Here is an 8,445-nt window from a genome sequence, read left to right as displayed (position 1 = left end):
GTCAGAATTACAGTGACATGTCCCCTGACCCAGCAATCCACTCCTAGGGATTTATCCTCGCCCACGTGCAAAAGGACAAATGTTCATGGTACACGGCTGTTCCTGTAGCCTGTGTGTGATCACAAAAACTGGAACATCCTAACTGTAGGAGATCTAAGATCTAATCTCATAGCACTCAGGGGAACGCCCTGCAGCTGAGGGGCGTCTCGAGGAAGCGTTGGACGTACTGACCCAGAGCAATTGCCAAGACGCACTGGGAAGGGGGAGAAGCAAGCTGCAGAACGGTGTGCAGGGTGCGTGGGGCTGCGGTTGGACAGGGTGGAAAGAGGCTGGCTTTTCCCTTTAGTTCTTTTTGACTTTTAAGAGGTGGGAATATATTACCAAGTCCAAAAATAAAAAGGACATACTTTGGAGACATTTGCAAACTGGTCTTTAAATACCTTAATAAAGATTCAAATGGCTTTGACATCAATTCTGAAATGAAGCATTTTTTAGACAGTGTCTTAGAGACATGTCCTTGAGCCCAAGGAGTGAGGTGCCACCTCTGACCCTCAAGTGTGGGTGCCCCCACTGCCTGCCAAAGAGTGAGGGTCCAGCTTTCGAGGTGAGCCCCCGCACGCCAGCCCGTGACGAGCTTTCTTTTGTCCACGCGTGTTCCATTTCCACCCCCTGTGCAAACCTCGTGTGGAATTCTACTGAGATGTTCCGTTGTTCAGACACCAAGACTCAGGGGTGATTTGTGCCTGAGCTCCCTGGGTTTCTCGGTCCACCCCAAAGTGGGGGTGAACATGCCAGCAAGTCACACAGACCCGGGTGCGTACCCCAGCTCTGCGCCCAGCAGGCCGCATGACCTCGGACATGTCACTTTACCCCCCCCGAGTCTCCCTGTCCGCAGCTGCAGATGAGGCTGAGAGCAATAACACCCATCCTAGGGGTGGCGGAGGATGAAATGATTTGGGGTGTGTAAAGCACTGGCACACAGTAGGGCTCAGGAAGGGTAGCTTTTGGTAACTCCATTCATTGTTTCATTCGCTCATGGATCTCCTGGACTCCAAATTGTATCTATCGTCCAGCATAGACGCTCCTCTTCCAGGAAGCCTCAGTGATCCGCGATCTCTTCCCCAATTGGAGGTCTCCTTCCTCCTGAGATTCCATCCCCTCCCCCCTTCCACACCCTTCCTCTGATAGCCCGGGAGTGGCCTGAGACCTGTAACTGTTTAAGCCACGAGGGGGCAGCACTGCCCAGGAAGCCAGAGGAGCGAGGCTCCAATGCTAGGGCCTGGGGCTGGAGACAATCTAGCTCCCATCTGCGAAGCCCTACTGTGCGCCAGGGGCCGCGCTGAGCACTCCATATGCTGCAGCTCATTGGAGGAAGGTGCTACGTGGCTGCCCTTCTATCATCCCCATTTTATCTTTCCCTTTTTTTAGAGTGTGGGTGCTAAGAGAATTGAGTTAATTATTCTCAGTTTGTGCAAACCCCTCTCTTGTTTTATTTAATTTAGTTTCTCTCTTGGTGCCCCCAGCCCTTTCCTCTTCCCCTCCTGCTCGAGCGCCCACTCTCACGAGTCTGTGCAGTGCCCTCGAATATACGTGAGTCCTTGTGGACCACGTAGGGATGCTGTGTAGGCTTTATTTACAGAAACGGCCTCGTGCTGCAGGCTTCCTCCTGTCTTTTTTCCCCAGTCGCCTGGTGTTTCTTAGATCCAGCCGTGTGCCTCTGCCCACTGCGGTTCACCGACCCTGGCATTAGGCGTGGACTGTGGTCCACTGCTGCCTTCCTCAACCTCCTCACAAGGACAGCCAGCATCGCCTCCAGGGTCCCCTCCGCGCCTGTGGGAGAACTTCTCTGGGCTGCACACACAGGAGGAGGGTGGCTGGGTCACTAGAAGGGCTCCTGCTCACCGTCCCTAGGTGCTGCACCTGTCCAAACGCCCCGCAGGACACCGCATTCCCGCCTCCCACACCCTCGCTGACATGTGGTAGTTCTCGACTTTCTAATTTGTGCCAGGCGCGGGGGGGGGGGGTGGTAAAGGGTGTCCCTCTTCACTATTTGACTCACATTTCTCAGGTTACTACCGAGGTTGTACAAGCATCTATCACACACTTGTTTGCTGCATTCTCCCCCACCTTACAGTGACACAACTGAGGCTCAGCCCCCAAATAGCAGAACAGGGAGCCCTCCCCTGGGCCGCCTCTAACAGCAGCAAGAATGCATCGTCGTCTGTTCAGTTAACAAATATTGTCTGGTCCCTTCATGATCTCAGGATCGCCTCAGAGCCTGAGTAAAGGGGGTTCAGGGAGGGTGGGCCTCACTACTGGGTGGGCCAGGCCAGGGGGAAGGGCATCGGGAGGGATCCTGGGATGGCCAACATGCCCATTGACATTGATGAACACAGAGGAGGACGCAGGAGGCCAGGGGCCACGAGGAACAAGGACCTGGAGGGTGTCTTGCACTGTGTCAGGGCTGGTGCAACCTAGATATTTCCCTACTGGAATAAAATCCATACTCCTCGTGGTGGCCTCAAGGCCCTACCTAATCGGCCCCCACTCCCTCTCTGCCCTTATCTCCTGCCCTCTCCTCCTTGCCTGCTCCAGCCCCACTGGCCTCCTTTGTTCCTCAAACACACCAATCTCATCTGGCCTCAGGGCCTTTGCACTTGCTATCCCCTCTGCCTGGAATGCTCTCCCTCCAGATCTCCACATGGCTGGCTCTTTCTCCTCCTCTAAGTCTCATTCAAATGTCAGCTCTTCAGAGAGACCTTCTTCCCCGATAACCTTGTCTAAATATCATGCCCTTCCCCCAAATCATTCTCTACTTAGTACCTTTGAAATTTTTCTTCATAGCCCTTATCGTGATTTAGAATGGTGTTGCTTATCTAATTCTTGACCTCTTTGTGTCTGCCCCCTCACCTGACTGTGCCCATCTTCCCCACCAGACTATGCAAAGAGACTGCAGCTGCCCCGTGCACCACCGTATCCCAAGCACCCAGAAGAGAACCCGGCGCATGGTGACACCTCATCGGTATTTGTGGGTGAATGAAAGAGGGAAGGAAAGAATGCGTTCCGGGGCCCCAGGTCACTCACTTTCTGCATGCTCCCTCTGTGCCCGGTGCAGCTCAGTCCTCAGGCAGCCCTGCAGAGAATGGGTGTTCACTTTACAGAAGAGAAAACTGAGGCACAGAGAGGGTCCATGACTTCCTTGAGGTCACACAGCTCAGGGGTGAGAGGCCTGGGTTTTAGCCTGCACATTTTACCAGTGTCCCGTGCTTTCCATTCTGCACTAGGAAGACCTCTTGTCCAGCTCCCTACCCGCCACATCGCCCTGTCCCTGCCCGCTGCCGGCGGGCGCCCCGTCATGAGGCACCATGAGCCCTGTGACCACTTGCAAAGACCCTCTCCATCCTGAATGCCCCCCACCTCTCCTTCTCCAAGGACACAGGGGAACTTTTGGGGGTGATGAAAATGTTCTATATCTTGTTGAGGACGGTGGTGCCATTGGCGTGTGCATTTGTCAAGGCTCATCTGACTGTACACTTGAAATCCGTGCACTTCACTGTGTGTAAATTATGCTTCTATTAAAAAATTAATGAATTCTAGCGTACCTTCCACAATCCCTCTCCACCTGTTCCTGACACTGGACTATGGCAGTACTGGGCACTGCCCACCCAGTACCATCCTCCACTTCCACCTTGCTAACTGAACACACTTTTACTCTTGGCTTTGCCAGATACTCACTTTCCCAGCCTCCTTTGCAGCCAGGAGTGGCCGTGTGATACAATCTGGCCAATGAGCCCTCAGTGGAGGTCTGCTTAGGAGGGAATAGATGGAACTATTCTTTCTCTCCTTGCCTTACTCCTGCCTTAAATGTAGATGTAATGTCTGGAGCTGCAGCAGCCATCTTGTGTCCATGAGGTGACAAATTGAAGGAAAGTCTAAGAGAGAAAAGCTGCCAGCCCTGACTTTGTTGAACCACTGAAACTACACCTATTGCCTCTGATCTCCAAACTTCTGTTACATGAGGAAAATAAGCCCCTAATTGTTTAAGACTCTGTTAATTGGGTTTTCAGGACTGCTTTTGACTATAAGTATGGGAAAACTCCAACCCATAGAGGCTTCAGCAAATAAGCAGTGTGGATATGCATCCAGCACACACACGTATGCTCATGTCAATTGTTCAATATTTTCAAATCACCTCCTGCAAATAAAGGTTTGTTTTCCACACATAATAGAAAGTCTGGAGGTAGGTGGCCACTGGTATTGGTTCGGTGATCCAGTTATGTCAGGACTGGTGTCTCTGTGATTCTCTTGGACTGTCCCTCATGGTTGCAAGATGGCTGCCTCTGCACACACATTCAAGCAGGAAAAAAGAGGCAACAACAGGGAGAGGCCATATCTGTACCAAGAAAGCTCTCTTAGGAAACTTCCTGCTCCCTCCCGCCCCTCCCCCCACAACACATATATACACACACACACACACGCACACACACACACAAGGGCAACTTCTGCTTGCATTTCATCGTCCAGAACCAATGACCACTTCAGCTGGGAGGCAGCAAGTGGGAATGGAGTTGGGTTGGCCTCCAGGGACAGACACTTTTATCTCCTGGTCAGAGACCCAGACCCCGGACAGAAGAAACACTGGGAGAACTTCACACGAAGGAGTAAAGGACTGATATTAGATTTTGTTTCCTTTGAGGAAACTCCCTGACGTTGACAGCACGAGAGCCCCCTTTTCGGATTCCACCCAGTTTCAGAGGACTGCCAGCAGACATCCGCCCATCCCCCCATCCGGGCCCCCAATATCCCACCTCCTGCTCTTCTTCCGTGGTGGCTGCAGACCTAACTTGCATCGGTCGCTTCACACACGTTATCCTGACTCATCTCAACCACTCTGGAAGGGCGGGAGACGACCCCATCCTTCAGATGAGGAAGTGGCTGCAGGGGAGGGTGAGAGGTCCACGGCTGGGGTGTGGGGACCCGCCCCTGCAGCTCCCACCCTGCCTGCCCCCTCTCCTCCTCCACACAGCTGTGCTCTCCTCCTCTTCACCTGGTTGACTCCCACCATCTTATAGCTTTCAGCTCTGACTCCGCCTCCTCCTGGAAGCCTTCCCTGACAGCCCCCAGGCAGGCCAGGAGCCTCTCCCCCTGGCTCCCCGCTCACATGACTGTGTGGTCCCTGACTGTGTGTGTCGTCTTGCCCCTAGACTGGAGCCCCATGAGGGTAAAGCCTGTGTCTGACTCATCTCTGGGTCCCAGTGCCCAGTCCCAGTCTGGCACAGGGTGGGACCCAGTCACTGCTGAATGGATGGATGAATGACCCCAAAGTGGCTCTGGGCAAGAGGAGATCGGGTGTTACCTGACAGCAGCAGCCACTGCCCCTGCCATCGCAGGCTGCAGCGGGTCCGCGTCCAGCCACCGCCCCCAGGCCCCAGCACACAGCTTCCAGTCTGGTCATCAAACCCAGCTCCCCACTCCCTCCTGGCCCTCTGAAGCCCTGCCCTCGCTCTCACACTATGAGGAACAAATAAACCGGCACACCCTCTATCTCTGTGAGGCATTTGGAAAGTTATCAAATTTACAGACATATGTGTGAGTTTCTTAAATATCAGATTTATTGAAATATAATTTACTACAGTAAATAAAGTTCTTCTCTGAAACGTAAAGTCCACTGTGTGTTGACAAACATACAGTCACAAAACCACCACCATCAGGATACAGAGCAGTTCTGTCACCCCAGAAAGTCCTTTCACGCCCCTTGGCAGTTGATCTCGTCCCCCGTCTCCCATCTGCCCCAACAAACACTAATCAGGCTGCTCTCTGTCCATATGGTTTTCCAGAAGGTCATGTAAATGGAATCCTACAGTATGTAGCCTTCTGAGTCTGGCTTCTTTCATTTCACTTAATGCCTTGGAGATTCATCTATATTTTTGCTTGCATCAGTAGTTCATCCCTTTTCATTGCCAAGTAGTATTCTATTGTGTATCCATTCACCTGTTGGTGAACCATTGTTTCCAGTTTTTGGTGATAATGAGAAAACCCACTATAAACATATTCATACAGTTTGTTGTGTGAATACAATTTTCATTGCTCTTGGGTAAATGCCTAGGAGTAGGATTGCTGGGTCATATGGAAGTATATGTTTAATTTTCTAAAAGATGGCCAAATTGTTTTCCCAAGTTCCAGTTGCTATGTACCCTCACCAGCAGTTGGTATTATCAGATATTTTTAATTTTAGCCATTCTAATAGGCATGTAGTCGTACCTCACTGTGGTTTTAATGTGCATTTCTCTGATGACTGATAATAATGAGCATCTTTTCATGTACTTATTTGTCATCAATATCTATTTTTGGTGAAGTGTCTTTTTAAATCTTTTGCCCATTTTTTATTGGATTATTTGTTTTCTTGTTATTAAGTCATGAAAGCTCTTTATATATATTCTGGATACAAGTGTTTTATAATATATGACTTTTGCAAATATATTCTCCCAATCTGTGGCTTGTCTTTTCATTTTCTTAACAGTGTCATTAGAAGAGAAGAAGTTTTTAATTTTGATGAAGTCAAATTTATATATTTTTTTCTTTTATGGTTCATGCTTTTTGTGTCTTATCTAAAAAAATTTTGCCTGACCCAAAGTCACAAAGATTTTCTGCTATGTTTTTATCTGCATGTTTTATGCTTTTAGGTTTGACATTTAGATCTATGGTCCATTTAAAGTTAATTCTTGTGTATGATGTGAGGTACAGGTTAAAACAATTTTTTTACAAATGAATGTAGAATGCCATTTCACTTCTAGAAAATTATCCTCTTTATACCCTCCCACAAATGTATAAAGTGGATATTCATTGCCACCTTGATTGAAAGTAAATCAAGTAAAACCTTGGAAAGAGCCTAAGCGCCCATCACCTGAAGACTGGGTGAGTACATGTTGACACACCCACGCAAGGAAAAACTGCACAGACACGAAGCCGGCACCAGCCACCAGCACTGTACAGCTGTAGGGGTTGCTCACTGCTGGGTCCATTCTGACTGGTCAATGTCCGTGCTGAACAGTTGTGTGATGTTTTGAATATCATCTTGGTCAGTCATCAAAAAGAATGATGCACTCTTTATGGAGTGATGTAAAGTGTGTTATTAGATAACAAAAGGATAGTGCAGAAGAGTGTGTGAAGTTTTCCATCATTGGGTAAAAAATTCCTGTATATTTCCTTACATGTGCATAAAATATCTCTGGGCGGATTCACAAGAAATTGGTGATAAGTTGCCTCGGGGAAGGGGGTCTGGGCGTCTGGAGGACGGGGTGGGAGAGAGACTCCCTTTACACTATGGACCCTTTTGTACCTTTGAGATTTTGTACTATGGCTATGTATTATATTTTCCAAAAATAATACAAATAGAAAATAAAAAACAAACGAAAAAGCCCTACTTCTCCTGGGGTTCCTGGTCTGGGAGAGTCTGTCCCATGTGCACAGCTCTCCACAGTTGGGGAAACCCTCTCCTGGTCCTCCTCAGGTTTCCCAGCACACAATAGCTCTGCCAGGCCAGCTGAATGGAGAATGCCTATTTCTCACATGGGGAAACTCAGGCTCAGAGCAAGGCAGACATTCCTGAGGTCACCTGGCCCAAACCAAGGTACCTCGTCAGGTATCTAGCAGGGCCAGAGGGGCCGAGAGCCAAGGAAGAGGCCTGCAGTAACGCCCCTTGGGCACCCAGACCGAGTCACTTACGGTACCGGCTCAGAGCCGAGCCCATCTGGAAGCTATCGCCGCCCCTCACCCCGGGCTGCAGAGGAGGGGCCGGTGGGGGCCCCGATTGTGTGCAGCTGTTTCTCATCAAGGCTCATGCTCTGGACCAGGCTCCAGCCCCGGAAATCCCATTTCCCACCCAGGCCGGGCCACTCTCACACCAGCTACCCTGCCCACTGGAACCTGAAGCAGGGTGCGTGGTGGGGAACAGCCCTGAGAGCAGCAGGCCGCGGGTGTCCAGTTCCAGGCCAGCAGGTCCCTCCACCTGTCGGAGCTCTAGGTTCCCCTAGTTGTAAGGATTAGATAAGCCAGTTCACGCAAAGCTCGCAGCGCAGTCAGCATTCAACAAACAGTAGCTGTTACTGTCTCCTGATGTCCCTTCAGGTCACATTACTATTCAGGTGCCCAAATAACACCACCAACAGCTGGTGTGCCCAGCACTGCTTGAAGCACTGAGTATGTACTAGCTCATCCAAACTCCACAACAGCCGTCTGGGCTAGATGCTCCTAGTAGCTCAGCTTTTCTGATGACCCAGCTGAGACTCAGAGATGTTGAGTAACTTGCCCAGAGTCATTCAACTAGCAAAGGGCACAGGCCAGGATTCGAATCCAGGCCACCTGGCTCCAGAGCCTCCACTCCAAAGCTCTCCCTACACTGCCTCTGTGGACCCAAACCTCTTCCCCGGTGATCCCTGATTCCTG

Source organism: Ceratotherium simum, chromosome 21 (genome assembly GCF_057802395.1).
Source record: "Ceratotherium simum simum isolate JZ-2026a chromosome 21, ASM5780239v1, whole genome shotgun sequence".
NCBI classification, from domain to species: Eukaryota; Metazoa; Chordata; class Mammalia; order Perissodactyla; family Rhinocerotidae; genus Ceratotherium; species Ceratotherium simum.
The sequence above is the reverse complement of the archived record's forward strand: the minus strand, read 5'-3'. Positions refer to the sequence as shown.